Source organism: Carassius carassius, chromosome 6 (assembly GCF_963082965.1).
Source record: "Carassius carassius chromosome 6, fCarCar2.1, whole genome shotgun sequence".
Classification (NCBI taxonomy): domain Eukaryota; kingdom Metazoa; phylum Chordata; class Actinopteri; order Cypriniformes; family Cyprinidae; genus Carassius; species Carassius carassius.
In genome coordinates, this window is record NC_081760.1 from 35,355,430 (window position 1) to 35,368,687 (window position 13,258).

The 13,258-nt window shown below is 34.6% G+C and overlaps 1 pseudogene; it reads right to left on the reverse strand.

The window, feature by feature from the left end:
* Window positions 1-755: 755 nt before the first annotated feature.
* On the reverse strand, window positions 756-12,264 carry LOC132142758 (heparan sulfate glucosamine 3-O-sulfotransferase 6-like; annotated as a pseudogene).
* Window positions 12,265-13,258: the final 994 nt, after the last annotated feature.

The following is a 13,258-nucleotide window of genomic DNA, read 5'->3' on the forward strand; positions in this document are numbered from 1 at the left end:
TCATTATGGGCATCAGAAATAAGGGACAGACATTACAAAGCTGTTATTCTGTTCAGTCTGTTTGAGATAATTCTCATTTGAATCTGTTGCACACCAAATATACACTTTAAAATACATGTTTAAAATGCAAATGTATACTGTGAAATGCATTTTAAAATGCATTTGATGAGGAGGAGCATGAAATAAAAATGTTTCAATGGCTGGCTGCACACTTAATTAAATCCAGACTGGAGATTTTATTATATAAATTAAAGTACACTGTGCAAGTTTTTATTTTATTTTACTTTTTGGAAATGTGTTGACTTTGCAAGTTTGTATTATTTGTATAATTTGTGCCTGTTTCTATAAATTTTGTTGTTATTTGAATGATTTGCATTTGTATACAAGTTGTTGTTCTAGTATATCTCCAGTGGCTTTGTATAATTGCCACATATTCTTTGGGGTCCACCTGCAAATTGAATCCAGCTGATCTTATCTCTTATCTCTTATCTTATCTCTAATTAGTAATCAAGAAAAATGGTGAATGGTGGTTGAAAGAAAGCAATTACTGAAATGTTTGCTCATGCTGGTCTTCACTATGCATTGTTTTTTTTTTTGCATGTAGTTTATATAATAAAATATACTTTTGTTAGACCTTTTCCAGTCTGGATTTAATTTGGTCAACAATCTCCTTGTTTGCACTTGTAGTTTCTTTGAAATTAACTGTGAAATTTACTAGCAATTTCTGAGGGAACTCAGGCTAAAGATACTGGAAATCAACATTGATCAGTCATAAATAGACAGTTTCATTGCTTTGTACATTATCACAAAGGGCCCTGCAAGTGTTTAGTCCCAGCCAAAGTCCTGACCAATCATCTGATAGAACTTCATGTTGAAAGGCCTGTAGAAATCCCTGAGTCTGTGCAGCACATCTGTCGCTATGTGTGGGTGTGGTCGCCCTTTCGATTTCCCCAGGCATCGCGGTCTGCTGCTCCCTTCCGGCTTTTTGAGGCAGGGGAAGCCTTTAGTCTGGTTAAAGTAGAAGTGCTTATTGGTCACCACCCGTTTGAGACCCAGAAAATACTGCACCCGGCCCATTTCTCCCGCGGGGTCCATCACCAGCTTCTCGCCGCTCACGAAAAGAAACTGCGCGAGTGGGAAATACCTGAGCCAGTTCTCCAGGTGTTTGGCGTAGATGCCGATCCTCACGGCGCTCCAGGAGGTGTCGATCAGACCCGTGGTGGAGTTCTTGAAGACCAGATTCTGGAAAGATGGCAGGCCGGGGTTTTTAGTCAGGGTCTGAGCGTAGTCCGACACGGCCCGGGGTCACAGGGTCACGGACCACCACGATGAGTTTAGTGCTGCGGCTCATGGAGAAGACGCGGGATGGCGCTTCATGGGTGATGAAGTAGCTGGGTGTTTTCTCCATGGTCATCTGGCCATCTAAAGTACGAGGCATTAGATTCCTACAGAACAAGAAAGTAAAAATTGATTACAATGGAGGTCAATTCTGTGATCAAACTAGATTTCTAAATGATTTGAAACCTGCCACATTTTCAGTAAGTTTAAACGTTTGAAACTGCCCATATTATGCCTATTTACAAGCTCATAATTTTATTTTTGGATTCTGCTTCAAAGTTCAAAAACACATTATTTTTCTCATACTGAACACAGGTGCAGCACCTCTGCCTGAAACTCTCATTTTTAGGGTATCTTTAAACAGCATTGATGTACAAAAACAGAAACGTTTTTCTTTTGTTATTTTATTTATTTATTTTTTGTGTACAGATTTTCAAAAGGATCCACGTTGACGGATCAGCAAAAATGGCTAAAAATGCTGAATCATGCATGCCAGGCCAGTAGTTGGCGTTGTCACTTTGCAAAAAACACTATGAGCCAACACACATATGCCTATACTGAACAGGTAAACGCATACCATCACCGTTTTCACTATTTTCAACATGAACAGCCAAAACGCATACATTTTTTCCCAATTTAGTTGAAAAATTTGTTTTATAAACACTCCCTTAATTCCTGTCTCTTTAAATACCACCTTTCCAAAAAAAAAAAAAAAAGAAAATAGATAGAATGCCAAGTCTGTTCCGATTGGTCAACCATTTAAAGCAAATAATCTGCGTCCTCTTGAAATAGCGAAAACACTTAATCGATTGTTATGTGTTCTTGTTATATTTTTTTAAAGGGATAATTTAAAAGTTCTATCATAATTTACTCACTCATGTTATCTCAAACCTGCATGGCTTACTTTCTTTCTGTGTAACACAAAACAAGATATTTAAAAAAAGTTATACACGTTTGAAGCGACATATAAAAAATATTTTCCTTTTTGGTGAACTGTGCCTTTAAGGATTCAGCGCTGCATTAGAATTTGGCCAACATCATGAACAGTTTGGACTGCACCTAAAATGTAATTTACTGTATGTAGGCAGGTTTGGGACAGGTTTTCTGTGGCTGCACCTGTGGCATCCAAACTAAATATTAAACTGTAATTATAAGCAATAATGCAAAATGAAAAACTTTATTAAGAGTGACTCTGGAGACATGATAATTGCCACCATTTCAGCGCACGCCAGCGGACAAAGCTTCCACACACTTTTTGCAATTCATTTAATTATGATGAAAGATGTTCTTTTTATTATCAAATATAAAACAAGTGTTTCTCTGATGAGGTCAGTGCTGAATTACTCACTCTATCCTGAGTAATGCAAAGTGTAAAATGTTGTTAAATAAACATAAGAGCTGACTTTATTAAAAACCAGCCTTGTGAAATAAACGTCAGCGAGAAGGGAGTTGGTGAACATTTGCGATAATGACACATAAACATAAATATTAAGGTTCATATTGGTTAAGGTTCAGTTAATCTCTTCAATTATTGTTCAGTGGCTCCTGCATCAAGTGGAAAAGTCTCTATACTAACTCTCATTATTTCCATAGAGAACATATGCAGTAGATTAACTCTTCACTGGTCTGGGATAGGGTTTGGAAAGGGCTCTATCTATCTCTTTGTCTCCCTTTCTGACTTTGGCCATCATCTCTTTGCCATGAGGCTAATAATTAACTCTAATACGAATCATATTCCTCTTTAAGAGCTTCACCACAGAGACAAGAATCAGAGGAATCAGGCTGACGGGTTTGTAAAGGAGAATAAAGAGTAACATTGAGAAATTGGATTTGCCATTTGATATGCAATGCTCTTAAAGAAACAGTCCTCCATAAATCATGACATTTTTATCAATATTTATCCTTCCTGGTATCATTCCAAATTGTATGTTATTATTTAAGGAGAATTTTTAATTACTCTTAATGCAGCACATGTTCACCATTTTATAGTGTGTTAAGCTCCAAGAAAATTGCCCATACAACTTCTGAAGCCATGTTTTAAATGTTTTGATTGCGTTTACATGATGCATGTCCCAGTGCCTGCTTTTAGGGATGTGATCTTGAAGCCTTACATGCAAACCTTTTAATTTGGAGAGCATGTCACGGTTAATGTCAGTGTTGTCATTCTCACCCTGCATCTAAAGTGCAAGCGCTGTTTGGCTATGTACACATTGCTAAGTGCATGTTTAATTCAGAGTAATCAAGTTAATGGAAGCCATAATGGCAACGACCGTGTCTGCTGACATCATGTTTATGTTGTGGAAAGCAGGCATTACCACATCATTGAAAAGTTTGGGCTTTTCTCAATTCACGCCAAAGGCCCACACAATGTGGTCCACCCGTTTGATCTCCGAATCCAAAGAAGCATCGCAAGATAAAGCCCTCATTTAGTCCAGGTTCGCAAACGTAGCTTACTAGCGACCTCGGACAACCTTTAAACTCTCACCAGCTGAACACTTGTGTGTTTTGTTCTTTATCTGGTGGCTTATGACAGCTGCTGTTACCTGTGCAGTTGTTAGGCTAGCATCCATGCTGTTTGTTTTGATCACACCTAGTGCAGCGTTAGTGGTTAGCATCTGGACTGAGAATGCTAGCCTGGAGTATGTATAAGGTTATTAGTTCAGAACCTGGCAACAATTTATTCCTGTTTACTGGTACATACGGCACAGCTGCGGGTGGCCTGCTGAAGAAAAAAAAAAATCACCTCAAAAAATATCAACAGACTTCATCCATTTGCCATTCAGTTGGTTATTAAATCAATAATTATGTTTAAAATGCATTAAAATGTTAAGAAAAACACATTGTTGTGCATTGTTTTTAGAAGTGCCCTAACATGTCTAAACATCCTTAATACAAAATAGATTCAACTGCATAAGCGATTTAGAAAATATTTATATTGTCTGGTGTATTTTATATTTTACTACTGGTGAAATACATAACTATATCTGTATAGGATATTTAAAGATAGATAGATAGACAGTTATTTATTTGTATTTTATTTAATTAATTAAAATTAGTAAATGTATTTATACTTTTACATATATTTATTTATTTGAAATATATTTAATTATTTTAGTCATGTATGTGTGTATGAATTTATTTATGTTGCTATGAGCAATCTGGATACTTTTTAAAATATTAAATTATTTTACATGCGTTTATTAAAATTGTATTCATATTTTAAATCTTTTATTTATGTTTTTATTTATTTATTTATAGACAGACAGACAATTAATTAATGAATTTGAATGTATTAACTTTATTAAAAACAGCAAGCAGGGAGTTAATTAATGAATTAATTTATAATTTACATTTTATATTTATTTTAAATGTATTTGTTAATTTATTGTCATTATTATGAGCAATCTGGATCAATCTGGATTCTTTAAAAAATATTAACAAAATAACATGGTTTCTTTCTGGGCATCAAACAATTACACAGAGTGGCCACCACTGTTTGGTGAAGGTTTCTGCGGTGCACTGTTACTGAGTTACCTTTCAAAATATTCAAATACATTTTGGAACCAAAAACATGCTGAACTACAAAAAAGAGACAGAAAACACTTTGTGGTAAGTCATGCCTTATTACACAGCACACATACACAAGCTTGTCCTCATAGATGTTTGCATTATACACATCAGAACAGAGTGGGATCTTCTCTCCCTCATTTGAATGAACCACAGGATACAACCTTTCTCCCATTATCAGAGGAAAACATCCAGACAGAACAGCCCCTGTGTCTGGCAGCAGTGACCCGGGATGTTCCCGTCCTGATCTCTGCCACATCTGGCAGCAATGAGTCTCTGGGAGGAAGTTCCTTCCCTTTAAGAGCTCACCACGGGCCTGAATGGGTACAGATATTTTAGTAGAAGCTAGAGGTCTCTGAAATGTAACATGTTAACAAATTACATCTCTTTTGAGTCTGTAATGAGTCTTGCTGTTCATATATAAATAAAGAAAATATTAAAACATAAGGAAAACAAGATTGAAGAGCAAAATTAAGAAAAGAAAAACAAAGTCATATATTTTGAATATCTTAGTTATATATATATATATATATATATATATATATATATATATATATATATATATATATATATATATATATAGTATAGATATTTCAGTAATGATATTTCAACTTATGCTAGTGAAGTATGCATCATTTTCATAGGGTGGAATGGTTATGATTAGAAATATATATTTTTTTATACATAAGAAATGTTTGATTGAATTCTCAAATAGGTGAGTTTTATTTAATAAAAAATCTCTTGAAATGAGCAAAACTGCAAATCTAAATCTAATCAAAATCATAAAATAAAGCAAAAAATGCTTTGAAAAAATATAGTGTTCCTGTAGCTGAAGTGGTAGAGCATACACTTATCAAGTGTAAGGTTGGGGGTTCGATTCCCCGGGAACACATGATAGGTAAAAGTTTATATCCTGAATGCAATGTAAGTCGCTTTGGATAAAAGCGTCTGCTAAATGCATAAATTTTATTTATTTTTTTTTTTTTATATATACAGTATATCATCTCAATTGTTTCTCCTACACATCTGTTGGATGAAATGGAAGCTTCTTCTCAGGTTTTTCTCCTGAGAAAAGATTCTAGTAATCTCATTTGCCCTCTCTAAGACACAGAAGATTTTACTCAGCTTTTCTCCAAATGAATGCTGAGGAAATATCTTAACCAAACGTAGCAGTTAAATGAGTCAAAATTGACATCTTAGTTAAGCTCTGAAAGAGCAGCATCAGAAGAATAAAATATCTTAATTTTAGAAACATTCAGTGGACAGGGAAACATCAGATCTACATGTGTGGCACAGCAAGAAAGCCACAGGTCAAAAGAGAAACCAAGATTTAAATGCTCACATCCTTGAAAGGGAGAATGAGGTCCCGCATTAACAGGAAACAGACTAGGGATTACAGACATGTGTGTGTGTCTGTGTGTGTGTGTGAGAGAGTGTGTGTGCTCTTTCTATCATGTGTCAAAATCAGCATTGCTGTTGCGAGCTTGTGTTTGTGTGGGTTTATCTGTGAAGCAGAAGCAGGACGACCACACCCACAGATGAAGACACAAAAACACAAACTCCAACTTCCTAACCCTAACCCTCCGAATTTCATCACAAATAGCTATTAATTTAACCTTATCAGCTGGTTAACATCTAAATGCCTAAAACATCTAAAAAAACATGTCTCACACAATATATTTTAAGTATTAATCAAATAATTTAAATTATTATATATATAGATATATATACACCAAACACCTCAGACAATTTAATAATTATTAAATTAAATTAAATGTATTTATTTTATTTATATTTACCTATATATACACACCAAATTACAAATTAATAATAATTTTTTACAATTTTATTGTATTGAACAGAATTATTTGAGTATTACTGACATACAGTTTATTTATATTTATTTATATTTCATTTAAAATTATTGACATGACATCTTTTTTGCATATTACACTTTATACATTTACATTTTGTTTTCATTTTAATTTAGTTAATGTTTTTTAAACATATCTGAGTAGTTTTTATTGAGTGGTAGTTCAGAGTTTTTAAGAAATTATTCTTAATAAATGAATTTATAATTGTATATTATATTTTATATTTTAAATATAACCAAATACTTCATAAAGCATTTTTTTGTTGATATATATATATATATATATATATATATATATATATATATATATATATATATATATATATATATATATATATATATATATATATATATATATATATATATATATATATATAAAATGTAAAATTGTACATAATCTTTTTTTCATCTGGTCATGTGCACAAAAACAAAAAATTTTTTATTTTTAAATACTGCAGATCTACCTACATCCTCCTGATTAGTGTCTTGAAGCTCTGAAAGGATGTGCTTCCTTTTCTTCCTGCTTTTTAATCTTCTTCTGAAGCTCCTAATTATCTAATCAGACTGGCTGGCATAAATTATTGGTACAAATTTGGCAAGAGTACCCTGAAAAAAAAAAAGACCTGGCACAGTGTATATGAACTATATGCTATGATGGTGTGTGCAGTGAATACTACTTCTGTGACAAATGTGTAACTGCTGACTGAAGTGAAGCTTACAGAATTAGATTTGTCAAACAGAAATTTATATGTAAGCAGCAGATAGCATGTATAGCTCCAAAAGAAGTAAAAAAACAGACAAAACAGATCGTTCAATGGAAATCTGTTCAAATATGCACCACACAGAATTTTAAGTGACTCAACATGGAGTGTATAGCAGCATAATGAACCTTTAAGACCAGCCTAGTGGAAACCACATCCCTGGCTTTGATAATAGCCTACCGTATGTGCAGCTTTAAGTCATTTGCAGAAGAACGACTGCAGCTGCAGAATTGGGATGTTCTAGTATAATTATTGTCTGTTTTATTGCCTGATTAATCTTACTTTTCTTGTTGGGAGGGCAGTATTCAAAAGAAATAGAGTGAGATTTACTCTAAAGCAGGCCTAAAAAAAGACTAGGCATTTCTGCTGAGAAGTCATGCATTAAGTTGTTAAGAAACTATCAATGCCATTGTGGGATGGTGAACAACTTGGGATAAGCCGAAGCTTTCTTTCTCTTGGCCTCGACTGTAACCTACCCACTGAATACCTCAGAGAAAATGATTATCCAGCTAACCACATCATAAAAAAAATCACAAGCAAAGCAAAGCTACACTCTTTAAAAAAAATGTCTTCATTGGCATCCTTGGTTCCACTGAATAATCTTTAACATCCATGGAAGCTTTGCATTACACTAAAGGTTCTTTATGGGGGAAAAAGGTTCTTCAGGATATCGAAATGTTCAAATAAGGTTATTTTATGGCATCGCTGTGAAAACCTCCTTTTGGGTTGCTTCCTGACACTTATTCTTCATTATGAGGCTGAGGATATAGATAACACATCTGTCTCTGTACTGCGCCGCTGGTGTGTGCCGTGATGGTTTCCTGATCAATCAATGGCTAGTTTAATGTTAGAGACCATGGGAAATCAAGCCTGTCAAATCAGCACTCTGACATCATGAAATATATAGCTTTAAAATCTAAATTGAATGTGTAATGCAAAATGTAAATGTACATTAAGATCAGGGACAGATCTTAAGAAAAAGACTTTTCTATCATATAAATCATTTGAAATATAATCCAAATAAATAAAATAAGCACAATATCTTATTAACTATAATAAAACAATACGATCAGCTGTGGTTATTGAAATAAATAGCTCTCCTCCTCATTTCTAAGAGCCTTCTGTGTTACACAACACTCAAGACAGCAAGGAAATAAACCTATCACAAAAGCAAGCATTATCTTAAAACACAGCTCTTAAAACATAAACCTTTATTGCTAAGCACCTTGGAGCGTCATAAAGAATGTCAAGAGCTGAAAAAGGCAGCAGCACTTTGTCAACTAGATTGAATATGCACACGTTAATTAACCATCTCTATGCCTAAATGCAATAAAGTTGGTTAAGGAGAAATCGATAAGCAGCACACAACGCACACATCATTGATTGGGAGGTGACTTTTATTCTGGACAGTGATTTATGGAGTAATGAAAAGGTGCAGCCAGAGTCAGGTAACTGCACTTATGGGGGAGGAACAATTAATATGGATTAATGAACACAATTAAAGAACATGTAATGCATGGACATGTTAATCAGAACATATGATCAATTCATGAGAAGCTCAGACGATTTTTAAAATCTTCAATTAAGAATTTTAGATTAAACATAGAACTTAATTACAATTCTTTATTACATTATGCAGCCCATCCTGACATTAATAATTATCATAATTAAATATTTTTGCAGTATTTGTATTTATATTAAAAAAAAAAGCAAAAAAAAAAAAAACGATGCAATGATATTTCACTAAACACGCATATATAATATAAACAGTATTTGCAGGCTATAATATCAGTTATTTGTACAATGTAAATTTTTTGGCAAGGGCTACAGTCATGAGTTCCATAAACCTTTTAATGACTAAATTATATGAGCACCTGGTCACTTGACATACAAAGCTTGTATGTCTCTCTTTCTCAACTCATTCACTCACTCTAGCTCTCTCTTTCTCACTCACGTATACACACAGTGGCCATGTGACAAAGCTCTTCCATGTACAGCTTCCAGCTGGCCTTCACAAAAGCTCAGCTGTCATTACACATCTGCACACACACAGAAGACCTGTGGTGTTGACAAGGCTGATATTGAATTATACTTTAAAAAAAAACCATGCATGCACATTTAGTTTACATAAGGCTGTCACCACATGCTGGAACAAATGTGTGTGTGTGTGTGTGTGTGCGCACGAGAAAGAAAGACAAATCATCATACTAAACCTCAAAGTAACTTCACAAGCTATAACTTTCTTGACAAGAAAGGAAACGGTGACCATGATTATTAAAGTTTTACACAAAAATTTCCTTTTATGTTGTGACAAAACAGTAAATGATTTTAATTCTGGAGTAAAGCGTTCCTTGAAAGACATTTTTAAAGTGACAGTCCACCCAAAAAATTTAAACTGTCATTACTTACCCTCATGTCATTCCAAACCTGTATGACTTTCTTTCTTGTCTAGAAAATAAAAGAAGATATTTTGAACAATGTTGGAAACCGAAACCATACAATGGAAGTCAATGGGACCCAAAAAAGTTTGGTAACCAACACTCTTCTGTTGTAGAAAGGGTCATATAGGTTTGGAACAACAAGAGGGGGAGTAAACGATTACAAAATGTTCATTTTTGGGTGAACTATCCCTTTAATTAATTGTGGATTGAGAGTCAATCCACAGTCATTTTATCGGCAGAGGGCTGAATTTCCTGCCAATGAGACACGGCTCTAAACTGGGTGGGGTTAGGGTTATTCACAGTTGATATTAATGAACCAAGTGGCATTTAAAGAGAGAGAAAGAATCAATTTCCGATTATGCAGACAAATGCAAGCTCCTTGATACAGTCTAAACATGCAATTTTGACAGTGGCCCAAAACAACTGATGAATGACAAAATCTCAGTGTGTAACTCTTTTGAGGAGTTAATTAAACCAGTGTTGTTTGCTGGAAGACTTTATGACGAGAGCTGTATTAACTTTATGGGCCTCAGATGCATGCATTTCAGGAGCTCTACATAAATTACAATGTCTGTTAGAAAATTGGTCTGCTGTGAGATAAAACATTCGCTGGCTTACTTAATCGCCACTCTTAAGATTTTAAGTGGGTAACATGGATAAAGAAAATTGTCTCTAAGAATCAAAATCATAGGGATTGATTATATAGACAGAAATAAAATATGATATATTATAATTTATATTATATATAATAGAAAAATGATATTATATTATAACATAACTATTATTTGTGATTTGTTTGTAATATATATATATATATAAAATAATAAACAAGAATTTTTTTTGCAGTAGGCCTACATCTATAGCATCGCTGTTGAATAATAATTAGCTGGTGAAGTGGATGTATTGACTAGAATTAATGAAACTTATCATGAGCATTGCAATGCTCAGGATGTATGCCAGTAGACCGGCATACAGATTGTAGATTTTGTAGATTGTAGATTTTACAAGGAGCGCTTCATTTATAAATTTGTACGACCTTACCTTCACGCTGTGGAAATTCAAACCAGAAGACAGAGGACAACAAGTGCAGTGCTGAAAAGGGGCAGGGCCACATACTGAAAGGTCTATTCTACTATATATATATATATATATATATATATATATATATATATATATTGCATTTAAATGTACAGTGACTCTAAAAAGGTACTTGCACATATAAAGGCATAAAATGGTCAATCTATTAGATACAACACCTGCAAACACGTTTGCTTGTGCAATATTTCTTTAAAATAAAGCCACTGGTATAAATTGCAAAGACATTTGTTACGTGCCACCCTTGCCTAGGGTCAGGGATGGCAGAAACAAGGAAATTTATGAACAAGCTAGAAAAGACAACTTTTCTACTGACCACCAGGAGATCTTCTCCTGTCCCAGCACTCCACAGAAAAATCACCAGACACAGACACAGACTTTCATCACAGTCTAGAAAATGGATGTATTTAACAAATAATAATAAAAAGGTACTAAGCACTGAGCAAAAAAACTTCAGGAGAGGACCAGGCCAAAATGACAAACATAACATCTAACTTACAAATCTCTCAAAACAAAATTCAAAATAAACTATATTTTAGTTGTGCCTTAAGTGACCATCCAACAAGCAGCAAGGTAACCTACCATTCATGGCTGTATTGCAATGAAGTTACTTGCTGAATTTCAATATGTCTGGCTGTTTTGATCATTCCTATCACTATAGAAAATTGATAATTATACATATTATTCATAACTACTAACGGGCAACCCACCTGTACCACTGGAGACCCTTCCCATAGAATCTGTCAAAGAAGTGCGGCTCCGCGCCCACGGCTCTCACGTCAGGATGAACGCGCAGGAACTCCAGAAGCGCGCGCGTTCCTCCCTTTTTCACGCCGATAATAATCGCCTTAGGAAACTCTTTGCTCCCAAAGTTGTTTGACACGGAGAGATTGTTGTATGTGTCATAACCTAAACCTCGCTGCCGCTTCTCATCTTCCACATCTGTCGCATCCTGCTCGGGGAGTTCGCGAGCGATGGAGCCGTTCCAGTGCGCGAGTTTCTTTCCTTCCTTTAGGAAAAGTTTGCTTCTGAAAGTCTGATGGACATACAGTGGACTCGGCATGGAATCGCAGTATCCAGTGAGACAATAGAAAAAATAGGTGAATATAAGGATCATGGTAAAGAGCACAGACACCTTGGAGTGCGTTTTCAGGTGTCCGAAGTCACAACTCGTTGTCCAACATCCCATGAGTGTCTATGCTTCGCAAGGAATACAACGTTAAAAGGAGGAACCATGCCGTATTAAATGTAAAATAATGTTTTTTTTTGGTTGCAAAAAAAATTAATAAAAATAAATAAATAAAAATATATATTTATTTTTTGTGAGATTTACATGCTTGCGCCACAAAGTCACTAAATCAAATGCATTCCATATTTGCGCGATGATGTCCTATCAAAAGAATTAACATTTGGCTTGAGGTCCCGTGGTCGTGCAGCTTCGGGGGACCAGGGTTGCCCCTTAATCTCCCACTCGTTTTGGGTGCGTAACCACGCCCTGCTTTCCGAGTCCCACCCCTTTTGCTCAAATTACTTTTATGACTGTCCTACCTAAGCTGTTACAGATCCATTAACTGCTGTTAAATCGACGATAGCTAGAGAGCTTTTTTTTACAGTATGGGCCATAAAATAAATAACTTCCATTTGACAAAAACCTTAAAAAATAATAATAATAAAAATAAATTACGCTACTACACCAAGCTTGTTTAAAAAAAAAAAAAAAACTCAAATATGCGTATACATCTGTACCTATAGCCTACCTATAATTTATACTGAGAAAATAGAGAAAGACAAAAGATAAATGTTGTATAAAGGCAAATTAAACAATTGACTTACTTTATCATTGTAAATTAGTAAAATTATATGTGCTTAACATATAATTTATATTTTACCCAGTATTACAGAATATAAGAAACATTCTGACATAATATTATTTTGGTGCAAAAGATGAACAATTTCCCTCACAATGGATCACAGTTGTGGATAGTCAGAATAAGATGATTTTGCATCTTTCTTGACAATCTACACTCTTGTTAACGCTACAGGTCAGGTGTCATTATGGTTCAGACTCCATGGAGCCTGCAGCAAGGCTAAAAACAACACTGCCTGACTATGGCTAAACACTCTCTCAACAGGACCCCTGTATCACACTTACGATTATGCCATAAAATGAGATCATTAAGACT